This window comes from Bos taurus, chromosome 25 (genome assembly GCF_002263795.3).
Source record: "Bos taurus isolate L1 Dominette 01449 registration number 42190680 breed Hereford chromosome 25, ARS-UCD2.0, whole genome shotgun sequence".
NCBI lineage: Eukaryota > Metazoa > Chordata > Mammalia > Artiodactyla > Bovidae > Bos > Bos taurus.
The window spans coordinates 39386928-39401377 of record NC_037352.1 but is presented as its reverse complement, the minus strand read 5'-3'; the positions used below and the strand labels follow the sequence as shown (position 1 = coordinate 39401377).

Sequence of the window (14450 nt, the reverse complement as noted above, 5' to 3'; positions counted from 1 at the left end):
GGAAATTTAGCATAAAGGACCAGCAGGCACTTTGGCCATTTTACCTGGAAATCTTAGCCAGATCCATCCGGTCATTACAAGCATTTCCTGGCTCCCATGTTACCATGGCAACCACTGGCTAAGCGTTCTGCCACCGCACAATCAGGACCTCCTTCCCCGCAGCCAGTTCTCTGCGGCAGCGCATCCACTCTGCCCACCACGGTGTGCACACATGGCTGGCTGTGTATGCGCACGTGTGTAGACCTACATACACACGCACACACCTAGTTGGTTGTACATTAAAAATATGTCTGGAAACATATACAGTTGCTGCTCGGTATTCACAGGGCACGGGTTCCAGGACCCCAGTAGACACCAGAATCCGAGGATGTTCAAGCCCCTTATAGTCGATGGTCCTACAGCATCACCCCACCCCCACCCCTGTATCTGTGCTCCTGCATCCGCAGGTGCAGAGGGCAGACGGTGCACGTGTGTGATGAGATGAGATCAGTTGCATCTTGAGAAAAGAGCTAGGTAGCCTGAGGCGGGCTGGAACGAGGAGTTTCAGTAGATCCTATTTTGTAGCTTGTGAAATTTGAACCACATAAATGTATTATCTAGGGCTTCCCTAGTGGCTCAGAGGTAGAGAACCCGCCTGCCAATGCAGGTGGCGTGGGTTTGATCCCTGGGTTGGGAAGATCCCCTGGAGAAGGAAATGGCCACCCACTCCAGGATTCTCGCCTGGGAAATCCCACAGACAGAGAAGCCTGGCGGACAGTCCACAGGGTTGCAAAGAGTCACGACTTAAGAGACTAAACACCAACAAATGCATTATCTATTCACAAAGCTGTTCATCAACTTTAAAGAGGAAGAGGTTTTAACTTTATATACTTAGGGTGGTTGTTTTTACATTGTTTATAATGGTTTCCGTAAAAAAGACCCTCGCTAAGTGGATGAGAATGCGTGAACTTCCCTGGAGTACACAACAGTCAGTTAACAACACCGGTTACAGTTCTTTCAAACACTGGTGTTAAGAGGTGTTGCCGAGAGGAATAGAGGAGCCTGCCACTTTCTCAGGTCGTGTAACGGCCGGGTTTTGCTGAGGGCGGCTTCTGTCTGGGCCACATCCTTACAGCAGGCTGCTAACGAGGCCAGTGTTATGCGGTCAGTATCTGGGGGAACTGTAAGAATACCGCTCGCCCCTCCGGCCATCCTTGAACTCCAAGCCAGCGATCCAAGGGGTTGCCCCTTAAGAGGGCAGATGTCTCTGTAAATCGTGGATCATTACTGGCAGAAGAACGAGGCTCCGGGTCTCACTGACCATGGGTCAGTGTAGTCATGGTTTTAATGGGCTTTGCCTAATATGGCACCAGGCGTGCGTGCCAAGTCGCTTCAGTCGTGTCCAGCTCCTTGTGACCCCATGGACTGTGGCTCGCCAGGCTCCTCTGTCCATGGGATTCTCCAGGCAAGAATACTGGAGTGGGTTGCCATTTCCTTCTCCAGGGGCTCTTTCCCACTTAGGGATCAAACCCACGTCTCTTAAGTCTCCTACATTGGTGGGCGGGTTCTTTACCACTAGCACCACCTCGGAAACCCACGTGGCACCACTGGTCTGCTCTCACAGGGCACCAGTGCCCCAGCAAGGCGGCAAGAGGAGGTCCGGTCACCTTGTGCACTTCCGCCAGCCTCTGACCCCTTCAGTGTGCTCAGCGCTCCCAGCAGGAATAAGTGAAACTTGTCGAAGGCATCTGAGGTTCAGCTCAGTTGAGAGGGCGCCAGCCCGCAGAACGTGGACAGAGCTGGGCTCAGGGTGAGACCACGCCCTCCTCGTTCTCGTGCCCACCTGCACCTCTGAGCCCCGGGGCCTGCTCTCTGCGAGTGGGGCTGTGATTCAGTCAGAATCCAGATGTTAGGTTGTGGGTGTGAGGCATAGCCCAGACGCTGGGCTTGCTGACCGTCCAGTCAACCTTCACTCCTGGACTCAGCATTTGGGAATTTGCCTCCTTACTAAGATGCGCGGTGTGTATAAGACCCCCTTGCAGGGACCTCTAGGAGAGTCCAAGGCATGTGGGTGGGCGGGCAGTGACTGCCCAGACCCGCTTTATGGATAAGAAGCGAGGAGCGGCAGGTGCCCACGGTTACCCAGGAGGAGCTGGGAGAGGTGGTGTGCTGCTGCTGCTAAGTTGCTTCAGTCGTGTCCGACTCTGTGCGACCCCATAGACGGCAGCCCACCAGGCTCCTCCATCCGTGGGATTTTCCAGGCAAGAGTACTGGAGTGGGTGCCATCGCCTTCTCCGAGGAAGAGGTGGCGTAGTAGCTGGCATTTGTGTACTCAGGCACTCGGTCGTGTCTGACTCTGAGACCCCGTGGACTGTAACCTGCCACGCCCCTCTGTCCGTGGAATTTTCCAGGCAAGAATACTGGAGTGGGTTGCCACTTCCTCCTCCAGGAGACCTTCCCGACCCAGGAATCAAACCCACGTCTCTTTGTGTCTCCTGCATTGGCAGGCGAGTTCTTGACCACTAGCGCCACCTGGGAAGCCACGCAGCAAATTACCCTGAACCTCGAAACTTGAAGTACCACGTGTTGATTATCCCGCATGGTTTCTAGGGCTCGGAAACCCAGGAGGGGTGTGGCTGGTGGTGCTGGCGTGGGGGTGGGGCGGGGTGGGGTCTCATGAGCACAGTCAAGTTAGCCAGGGCTGAAGTTGAAGGCTTGACCGGACTGGAAGATGGGCTCCCACTTTCCCAGATGTGGCCATCAGGTCCTCACCGGGTGAGCCCCTCCAAAGGGCTGCTCGAGACACAGTAGCCGGCTCCCGGCAGCATGAGGGTTCGGAGAGGGGCAGCTCAGGATGGGCACTGCACTGTCTTCTATAACCTGATCCAGACAGGACAAGCCATGGCTTTGGCCGTGTTCTCAGTCCCCCAGGCCCGCCTGGTACAGTATCTCCTGCTGTAGGTAGAATCTGAACTCGAATTTTCCCGACTCCAGTGACCCATATTCTTTCTGTTATACGTGGTAGGTGTTCCCATGGTGCAGGCAAGGTAAGCTCTTTGAAAAGGTGGTGTCTAGAATTCACATCTCCGTGTTCTGTGGGAGTTTTTAGTAGGTGCGATCAATGTCTTCTTTGTTCATTCACCTACTGACTCTTGCTGAGCCCACACGTGCAGACCACCCCGCCCCAGCTTCCTGCGACCTTCGCATTCACCTGGTGGGGGGATTCAGGCGGCAGAAACCTCACCAGCATCTCAGCTCTGTTCTCTTCCAAGTCCCTTCTCCTCCACAAAGTCATGGGAGATGGACTTCCTTGGGAGTGACGTGCAGTTTTGGAATGTTGACTCTGCAGAGCTTGTACTCAGTCCGTCTTACGTCTAGGACTTAGTTCCTTTGAACTTAAGATTCAGTGATTTGATTTGGTGCCCCTGCCGTCCCCCACCCTTGTGCTGAGGGCTGCTCGGGAGGCCCTGTAGTTATGAATGAGGGTCTAACAGAGGAGAAAGAACGTGGTCAGCTCTCCACAATCCCACCCCAGAACTCGGATGATCTTCTTGCCTCCCTGCTAGAGACCATCCTTACTTCACAGGTGAAGAAGTGGGGGCAGAGGCCCATGAGATGGTACCTGAGTCCAAAATCTGTGATTTTCCACTTTGTGTCACTCAGCCGTTTGTTGAATAGATGAACAGATAGTTTTCATGGTTAAGAGGCTTGTGCCTATAGCTCGGTGCTCAAATTATAACACGGAATCTGACCAAAAGACAGAATATTTGAAATCAGAGCTGTCATGTAAAATCTTGTGGCATGTAGGTGCCATGCGGATGTTTACAGTCGCCCTCATGTCGAGTGCTGTTGAATGTGATCTTCTTCCTTTCCTACGTGTTCTTAAGCATACTGCGACTCTTCTGTTGTTTGGGGCAACCGCTGTTAGCACGAGCAGGCTCCGTCCCGAGTGAGGCAGCCACACTAGCACAGAGGTGGGCATCAGGCGCTCACAGTGCGCGTTTCAGACGCCTGCTTTCTCCCCTCTTCTCTATTTGGTTTCAGCTTTCCCCACTCTACACACCATCAACTGTTCTTCCGTACTAACTCTTGTTTCCCAAGGGCCTTGGTAAAAAATATTACGTAAACAAAACAGCATCCAGTAAATGCATAAAGGGTGAACAAGTGAATTAGTCCATCAGTTTTCTGGACCGAGAGGCCACAGAACAAATGAAACATATTTCGAGGAGAGAATTCTTATGAAAAAGCATGACCCTAAGGCGATCGTTCTTGCGTGTGAGAGAGAGAGACAGAGATATAGAGACACAGAGAGAGACAGACAGGCCTATGCACCACTAATGGGTATTTTCTTTGCAGAGTCTGGGGAGATGCTATAAGATGGTGAATAGAAAGGGTCTGAGATGAGAACATCACCGACTGTCAGCTCCTCGGAAGACGATTCACCCACTGACCAAGCAGCGCTGGGTTTTCACCCACAGCGGTTAAACCTGAGCCCAGTCCATCAGCAGACGGTGAGTCTCGGGTGAGGGGTCTGGGGCTGATGTGTGTGGTTCTGAGGTCCAGGCCTGTGTCCGTTTCCTGCAGCTTCTGTAACAAGCTGTCACGTGCTGAGCAGCTCAGAACAGCAGAAGTGTCTCCTCTCATGGCTGTGGAGGCCAGAAGTCCAAAATCCGGAGGAGAGCCCGTTCTTTGCCTCCCCCAGCTTCCGGCAGCTGTCACTGCTCCTGGCTGTGGCCACGTCGCTGCAGTCCCTGCCTCTTGTCACAGTGCTCTCTGTCCTTCTTAAGGATGCTGGTCACTGACTTGGGGGCTGCCCAGATAACCCAGGATGGTCTCTTCATCTTAGGAGCCTTAATTACATCTCCAGAGACCTTTATTTTCCAAATAAGATCACATTCTCAGATTGCCAGGATTAGGACATGGACATGTCTTTGTGGGGGAGGGAGCACCATTCAGCTCACCACGTGTCTTCAGCAGTTTATGGTGGGTCTTTTTCAGTGAGGCGATCGTAGCAGGACCTGGCAAAGTTCTCATAGTAACAGCTTAGACTGATGGGTGCCCCGAGGAAGGAGCTGGAGGGAGTTTTGAGGAAGACACTCCGTTTGATGAGCCCCTGCTTGGTCCAGCTGAGCAGTCACATGTCCTGGACTGGGCCTGTGTGAGAACCTGTGATTCGGATAAGCTGATTGTGAAGAAGTTCTGGAAGCAAGTGACGTCAGGGGGAGTTGCTGTTGGGATCCAACATCTGGTGGGGTTTCAGCCACACTTCTGGGGTGTCAGCACCACACTGCCACGAGGCAGGGCCTGGAATGGCCAAGCTGCTCCTTGGGGGCAAGAAAACAGACCCCAGTTACCCAGGAAGGAGCTGTAGGCTCCCACTGAGCCCCCGGGAGCAGAACGAGGAAGCCCACTTCTCAGCGGACAGGAGCCAAGAACCAGGGGCAGAGCAGCCCCCTCTTGTTGGAAACCCGCAGGGGTGAGGCTGGGGGCTTCTCCCTGGACCCAGTGCCCTGAGGAGGAGGCTGCCCCTGGGCCCACAGCTGCCTCCTTGGGGAACAGGAAGGCTGGACGGTTGAGTGTTTGCCCAGAAGGTGGTATTGGGGGTGGCAGAGGCTGACCGGGCAAATGTAACTCTCCCTTCCACCCTTCCATCCACCAGGGAGGGGTTGCCTCATAAGGAAAGCGAGACCCTGGCAGGAAGCGGAGAAGCTGCACTTGCTTTCCACACCTGAGCGGGGTCACACCTGAGATGCTGCAGGGGTTACATGCTAACAGCTCATCTTAAGGGGCAAGAGGGGGACCAGGGCACCTAGACTCCCGAACTGGGGTGCTGTCCGAGGGCCGACCCGGGCTCGGCAGGTCAGCTAAGCACATAACCTGAGGGTTGCTGTTTGAGGGCTGCTGGCAGGAGGCGTCTGGTGTTTGTCCTGCAGGTCGGGGCCTGCAAGAGAAATAGGCTTTATAGCACAAAACCATTCCCACCTACATTCATATCACCTGGGATGCTTTTCATTATTTGTGGTACACCCGGGGTGGATGGGGCTCTACATAACCAGGGGGAGAAGGAACGAGCTCCAAGCCCTAAGTCTCTGGCAACACTGACATCTCCAGGGTGAGCTGCAGAGGAGGAGCTGGCGAGGGCACACAGAGATGGAGAGGCGCAGTGCGAAGGTGCTGCTGAGACGCCGACAGACGAGCACGCTCCCAGGAGGAAGCGCATCCACTGTCCCCATCTCTCTGGGCAGCACTCGTGCGGGGGAACGGGGGTTGGGAACGCTCTGGCTGGGGGGGTCAGCGCCCCTTGATGCCCAGAGGCGCCAGCCTGGCCCCACCTGCCCCCCATCCTCAGAGTCCATCATCCCCCACCTCCCACGGAGCTCTACCTCTGTCCTCTCGGGTGTTCGAGACTGCCCACAGTGCTTCCCTGCCCTTCTCAGAGTCCGTTTTCTCCAGCTCATCAGTGAAGGGGTTTCTTCTTGGAAATGCAGGAAGGCTTCACCACTGCCCAATGAGCTTTCTCTGGAAATGTGGACGGTGGTGTTTCCCTGGCTGCTCCCAGAAACCAGAGGGCGAAAGGGCAGGGCTGGCGAGACCCTTTGAGCCCCACGTCTGGAGCTGGAGTGGTCCTGCAGACTTCATCCGACCGTGTTCCCAGTGGAGGATGACATACTCAGCCCTGGGGGGTCCTCACTGGTCCCCGTGACACATCACTCACTCCCTCCTCCGGCAGGTGGAGAGGCCGCAGAGAGTGTCACAGCATCACTTGGGTTCCTGCCTCCGAGACACCCTAACACCTGAGAGAGAGACCAGTGACCAGTAGGTTCATCTCTTCATCTGAAGCAACTGAAAGTTTCCACTTAGATTCACACCCCATGTTGCCAACCTCTCGACAAGGATTAATTTACCACGGCGTGGCTTTGTTCACAGCAAGGAGGTTTTCCTGAAGAGGCAGCTGAAGGAGCAATGCTGGGTCTCCAAGCGGCGGATCCTGCATAGATGGGAAGACCAGGTATCCTGTCTGTGGGGCTGGGTGGACTCCAACGTGAACGGTTTCAGACGCAGCACTTGCTGCTGAGCCTCGTGTTCGAGGCAGCGTCAGTCACGGTGGACAAGAAGTGGCGACCATCCAGGTGGCAGGTGAACGGACAAGCAGCGTGCGGTCTGCACGTTTTATATATGGTATTTTATCAATAGTGTATTCCATTTATACATAAATGCCTGTATAGAGGGAACATTACTCAGCCTTAAAAAGCAATGAAATTCTGACAGCTGCTACAACACCGACGGACGTGAGGATGTGATGCTCAGTGAAATAAGCCAGATACAGAAGAACAGACACTGCGAGTCCACTTCTGGGGGGTCCCTGGAGGAGTCAGGGTCACAGAGACAGAAAATGGGAAATTTCGTGGGTACCAGGGTCTGCGGGAGGATGGTGGGAGGTTAGTGTTTAATGGGCACAGAGTCTCCATTTGGTAAAATGAGATGATTCTGGAGATGGTGGTGGTGACGGCTGCACAGCCCTGTGAGTGTGCTCACCGCCACAGAACCAGTCACTTGAAAATGGTTGAAAGTGCAAGTCGCTCAGTCATGCCCGATTCTTTGTGACCCCACAGACTATACAGTCCGTGGAATTCTCCAGGCCAGGATACTGGAGTGGGTAGCCTTTCCCTTCTCTAGCGGATCTTCCCGACCCAGGAATCGAACCCAGGTCTCCTGCATTGCGGGTGGATTCTTTACCAACTGAGCTATCAGGGAAGCCCTGATAAACGGTTAAAATCATCAGTTTTATGGTGCATTTATTTTACCACAACAAAAAAAAGTTAAAAGCAGTTATCTGTGAGGAACAGGACTTGGGGGTGGGAAGACTGATTTTCCTTATGAGCCTTGTGATACTGTTTGATTTTTTAACCACATGTGCATGATACTTTGATAAATATTTTTAATTAAAAGATCGAACATAATAGGTGATATCTTTTAGTCGGAAGAAAAGAAAATCCACGGAGGACGATAAACTGCTATCACTGTTCCGCGCCTCTCATCTCGCCGGAGGAAACCGCGCATTCTTCTTCCCTGATGGATTTGGCAGAAATGCTGAGGCGGTCTGTGGTGACTGAGTTTTACATCAGAGCCCCTTCTCTAATGAAAGGATGGTGCTTTTACTTCACAGTTTTCAAAGTGCACTCACAGAACCATCTTATTCAATAGTACACCTTTGTATTAGGCTCCAGAAGTGTTTGTTACCCTCATTTTAAAGATAAGGGAGCTAAAGCTTAGACTAATTCTAAGTTCCTTGAGTAGGAGACTTCTCGGTACACAGTCAGACCAAATTCTGCTTAACATTACACAAAATAGTGAATTTACCAAATATCAGTGGACCCCTCGAGCATGGTCAATTACTAGCTCTAATAGTAATTGACAGCAAAATGATTAATTGATTGGTCTGTCATCATTTATCACCTGTCACATAAGTGTTCACCATCTGTCATCTGTGTATCCTGAGTTTATCACCTTTTTGTTGCTGTCACTGTTTAGTCACTCAGTTGTGTCAGACTCTGTGACCCCATGGACTGCAGCCCGCCAGGCTCCTCTGTCCATGGGATTATCCAGGCAAGAACACTGGAGTGGGTTGGTGTTTCCTTCTCCAGGGGATCTTCCCCACCCAGGGATCAAACCCACATCTCCTGTTTGGCAGGCAGATTCTTTACCACTGAGTCACCTGGGAAGCCCATTTATCATCTATTATCTACATACATACATACACACACACAGAGTTACCATCTATCATCTGTGTATTATCTTTCATTTACTTACCTGTTGTCCACCCTTATGTATCGTCTCTCTGTGCCTGTCGCCTGTCTCTCCACCCGTCACGTGTCTATCCTCTGTGTGTCACTTATCTGCCTGTCGTCCACCCTTATGTATCATCTCTCTGTGCCTGTCGCCTGTCTCTCCACCCGTCACGTGTCTGTCCTCTGTCTGTGTATCATCACTTATCTGTATGTCACCCGGCTGTCATTGTTGTCGAGCCCAGGTCCATGTCCCTGACGCACAGTGGGGCCAACCTGAAGCATCAGAGTTTAGAGCAGAGAAAGGTTCATTGCGGGACCAAGGAAGGAGAATGGGGGCTTGTGTTCAGAAGACTCAGAAGTGGGATCCACTTGGCAGTCCAGTGGTTAGGACTCCAGACTTCCACTAAGATCCCGCACGCCCCTCGGTGCAGCCAAAAACAGAAAAAAGACTTGGAGTCCCTGATGAGTTTCAGGGAAGACGTTTTTCTAGGCAAGATCTGGGGGAGGACTGCAGGGTGTGTGACCCTCCCCTGACTGGTTGGTGGTGAGGGAACAGGGATGTCGGTCATCAGCCAGTCTGGGGTCCCTAGGCTTGTGCTCAGCCTGCAGTGCTCAGCCACCAGGACGGGGTTCTGCCTTGGTTCCTGCAGAAGAGATCAGTGATCCATATCACATGGTTACCCATGTGCCTGAGGAGCAGTCAGGAAATGCATCTTTCTGCATGTCTCCAGTTAGTAACTGAACCTGCCCTTTGGAGGTACTTCCCCAATGGCTCAGCAGTAAAGAATCCGCCTGCAATGCAGGAGACACAGGTTTGATCCCTGGGTCAGGAAGATCCCCTGGAGAAGGAAATGGCTACCCACTCCAGGATTGTCGCCTGGGAAATCCCATGGACAGAGGAGCCTGGTGGGCTACAGTCCATGGACTGTCACAGAGTCAGACACAACTGAGTAACTAATCACACACACACACACATGCACGCACTGCCCTATGGAGCTCAGAGAAGGTCTAGGAGGCTGAAAGTCCCACAAACAAGAAATGGGGAACACGGAAAGGCCTTAATGCCCAGGAGGGCCCCACAGGGTCCTGCTCGGTTTCGGTCACCCTCTTGTTGGCTTCTGCGCTCTCTAGAGGGAAACAGGTGTTGGACAAGAAAGATGTTTAATGTATCTAGAGGGGAACAGGTGTTTGGAGAGGCAGGGGTTAATCATAAACTCATCAGACTCATCAGAGGAACTCGGTTATAGGAGGACTCAGTATCATCATCTGTCATCTGTGTGACTATCATGTATTACTTACCTATTTATCACAGATAGGCCAGTCTCCTATGTATCACCACTAGGGTGACACAATCTCCTGATTTGCCTGAAGTCGTTTATTCCTGTTGTCCAGGGCAGCATTTGTCTAGATTTCTGATTTCTGACTCCGCGGGGCTGTAATCACTGTGGAAGAATAAGCCCAGGTGGGAAGGACTCTCTGTGTACCTGGAGCTTCAGCCCTCACCTTGTCCGGCGGTGTGTGCAACGTACATGCAGGAGATGGAGTTTTCACTCACATGAGAAAAATCTGAAAGGCAATCTGGGATCATCCACCCTGTGCTTCCTCACATTTCCAACAGAAAGTGACACCTGTGTTTCAAAGAGAGCATGTCGAGGACCCCCTGAGAAAACAGTGGGCTTGCTGATAAACGAGTGGACTCAGGAGAGGCTGCACAGTGCTGACTCCATTTTTGGGGGGCGGTGGTGCTTCTGTTGCTAAGTTGTGTCCAACTCTTTTGTGACCCCATGGACTGCAGCACGCCAGGCTTCTCTGTCCTTCACTATCTTCCAGAGTTTGCTCAAACTCGTGTCCATTGAGTCGGTGATGCCGTCCAACCATCTCATCTCTTGTCGCCCCCTTCTTGTCCTGCCCTTACTCTTTCCCAGCATCAGGGTCTTTTCCAGTGAGTCGGCTCTTTGCATCAGATGACCAAAGTATTGGAGCTTCAGCATCAGGGTTGATTTCTTTTAGGATTGACTGGTTTGATCTCCATGCTACCCAAGGGACTCTAGAGAGTCTTCTCCAGCACCACAGTTGAAGAGCATCAGTTTTTTGGCACTCACCCTTCTTTATAGTCCAACTTGGGTTGAAGGGAAGTATTCAGTGTAGCTGCCTGTGCTTTGACCTGCAGAATGTGTGAAGCTGCCATTCCAGCAGTTGGTGAAGCTGGTGAGAAATGGGGAAGAAAACATATGTAGGTGTGTGTGGAATTTATATGAGAAACAGAGACTTGAGCCCCTGTTGGTGAGTGTGTTAGAATCATGGGCACTCTTGCTGTAGCAGTTTGGACGTTTATTACATGGGCTAGACCAACACCTACTTATGTATTTTATGGTTGGGTAATGTCAGTACCCTCAGATATGCAGATGACACCACCCTTACGGCAGAAAGTGAAGAGGAACTAAAAAGCCTCTTGATGAAAGTGAAAGTGGAGAATGAAAAAGTTGGCTTAAAGCTCAACATTCAGAAAACAAAGATCATGGCATCCAGTCAGTGTCAGACTTTATTTTTTGGGGCTCCAAAATCACTGCAGATGGTGACTGCAGCCATGATATTAAAAGACGCTTACTCCTTGAAAGGAAAGTTATGACCAACCTAGATAGCATATTCAAAAGCAGAGACATTACTTTGCCAACAAAGGTCCGTCTAGTCAAGGCTGTGGTTTTTCCTGTGGTCATGTATGGATGTGAGAGCTGGACTGTGAAGAAGGCTGAGCGCCGAAGAATTGATGCTTTTGAACTGTGGTGTTGGAGAAGACTCTTGAGAGTCCCTTGGACTGCAAGGAGATCCAACCAGTCCATTCTGAAGCAGATCAGCCCTGGGATTTCTTTGGAAGGAATGATGCTAAAGCTGAAACTCTAGTACTTTGGCCACCTGATGCGGAGAGTTGACTCATTGGAAAAGACTCTGCTGCTGGGAGGGATTGGGGGCAGGAGGAGAAGGGGATGACAGAGGATGAGATGGCTGGATGGCATCACTGACTCGATGGACGTGAGTCTGGGTGAACTCCGGGAGTTGGTGATGGACAGGGAGGCCTGGAGTGCTGCGAGTCATGGGGTCACAAAGAGTTGGACATGACTGAGTGACTGAACTGAACTGAACTGAACGCCTTTTTATTTTACAACAAACTCTTACAGTAACAATCAACTGGAAATGAAAAGTGAAAGTGCACGTTTAAGAAAAACTAAGGACTGCATTTCCACATCTGTAGAAAGCTGATGACAAGTACATAATGGACACAAAATGCATGTCAACATTTACCGCTCACCATGACGCTGGGAAAGATTGAGGGCAGGAGGAGAGGAGGACAGCACAAGATGGGGCGGTTGGACGGCATCACCGACTCGATGGACGTGAGTTTGACCAAGCTCTGGGAGATAGCGGAGGACAGGGAAGCCTGGCATCAGGCAACTTAATGACTGAACAACGACAGTGGGGGCCATGGGGACGGCAGTCCTCCCATGGAAGCCAGAAGAAAGGCCACCTGCTGAAAACACTCCAGTATCTACTTCGTAGGTTAATTGAGCACAGCGGGTTTAAAATGACCAAGATGACAGCGTAACCTCTGCAGCTGTAGAAGGTCAGTTTCCATGAGACTCTTCGGAGCATGACTTTTCATCTAGATCAAATGAGTGTACTTCTCAATCAGTGTTGCTCATTTTTACTCCCCAGTTTTGCTGCGTATCTATAAAAAGTGAAGCAACAGCTATTAAAATGTCTATTTCATCAGAAGAATTTCACAAACAGTTAAATGGTGCTGGTATTGTATCAACACCATGAGATGTTTCAAATAGAAAATCAGTTCAGTCCAGTATTAGTGTGGTCTTTTTCATCCAGTTCACACAATCAAAGTAAAGCCTTTGAGAAGTCATCTCTTTGAAGGCGAAACCTCTTAAAAAATCTTTGAAACTTCAGTTTCAAATCTGAATCTTTGAAAATTCAGTTAAAAGCTTCAACATTGAAGATAAAATGATTTGGGGGACTGATTATATAATACAAAATTTTATGAAGAATAATGTTGAGGTAGAAATAGCACTCTTACTAAATTATTAAAATCTGTGCGGCAAAAGCATAGTTGGAACTGGTTGTGGTACCCACATAATTGTTTCAAATATGAAGCAAGATTCTACCAATAGGAACAGAAACTGTGTCTGTCACCATTTGCAAACAGCTTTGTATTCACAGAGTAACTCAACTACAAAATCATTTCAATGATGATGCTAAATTTAAAAGAAAAAATTTCCAAACTTTCTCTCTTTGCTTCCCATCATCAGTGCATTTTAGAAATGTTTCAATGTTGAGGAAAAAAAAAAAAACTATTTCATTTAAGCAAACCAGTCAGTCCTAAGGGAAATCAACCCTGAATATTCATTGGAAGGACTGATGCTGAAGTTGAAGCTCTAATACTTTGACCACCTGATGTGAAGAACTGACTCATTGGAAAAGACCCTGTTGCTGGGAAAGATTGAAGCCAGGAGGAGAAGGGGACGACAGAGGATGAGATGGCTGGATGGCATCACCGACTCAATGGACATGAGTTTGAGCAAGCTCCAGGAGTTGGTGATGGGCAGGGCGGCCTGGCGTGCTGCAGTCCATGGGGTCGCAAAGAGTCGGACACGACTGAGTGGACAACAATGGCAGTGAGGGGTTTTTTTTGTTTTTTTTTTTTGCGGGGGGGTGGGGTTTGCTTTAAGTTTAAAAAATGAATCCTCCAAATTTAGGGCACATTTTTCCCAAATACATTGGAAATTTTTAATTAATCATGGATGCCAAAAGATCTTTCAAACTTAAGGATCTCAGCAAAATGCAATTATTGAAAATAAAGTCTGTAATCAGGAAGGTATTGAAATTTGTCCCCACGAAAGTAAGCAAGGAAATAAATGAGTTCAAACCATGTACAGGATTTAATTTTGAAATTCTAAAATTGTGACTGGGAATTTCTAAACTTGCAGAAAGAATCTTCAGATGGAGCCCCTCTATTTTTAAATTTGATAAATTAACAGTCCTTACAGTTTCACAGCATCTTTGATTAGTGAAACTCAAGAGAGTCATATAATAAACTCTCTTCACAGAAATTCTTTAGTCTTTATTTTCCATTGGAGTAGAGTTTATTTACAATGTTGTTTTAGTTTCGGGTGTACAGCAAAATGATTCAGTTACACATAAACACACGTGTTCTTTTTCAGATTCTTTTCCCACGTAAGTTATTGCAGAATATTGAGTGAGTTCTCTGACCGGTGTGAGTAATCAATACCTCATTGCAGTTTGGGTTTGCATCTTTCTGGTTGTGAGTCATGTTGAGCATCGTTTCACGTGCCTTTTGGTCATCTATATGTTTTCTTCAGAGAAATACTCAGATCTTCTGCCCACTTTTTGATTGCGTTGTTTGCTTTTTTTTAACACTGAGCTTCATGAACTGTTTTTATATATTGGGGATTAATCCCTTGTTGATCACATCATTTGCAATTTTTTCTCCCGTTCTGTGGATTGTCTTTTCATTTTGTTTATGGTTTCCTTTGCTCTGCAAAAGCTTTTAATTAGGTCCCACTTGTTTATTTTTATTTTCATTACTCTAGGAGGTGGATCCAAAAAGATACTGCTGCAATTTATGTCTAAGAGTGTTCTGCCTGTTTTCCTCTTAGA

At 49.5% G+C, this 14450-nt stretch overlaps 1 long non-coding RNA gene across 2 annotated transcripts in view; it reads left to right on the top strand.

Moving 5' to 3' along the window:
- LOC132343885 (uncharacterized) overlaps window positions 1-14450 on the top strand; it is a 123366-nt gene that overhangs the window by 25112 nt on the left and 83804 nt on the right. Inside the window, exons 2-3 of one of the 2 annotated variants that reach the window (XR_009492895.1) lie at window positions 4336-4490; window positions 6710-6988. This is a non-coding gene — a long non-coding RNA (uncharacterized lncRNA). The remainder of the gene's footprint in view (window positions 1-4335; window positions 4491-6709; window positions 6989-14450) is intronic. The other variant, XR_009492896.1, reaches the window with a different exon arrangement.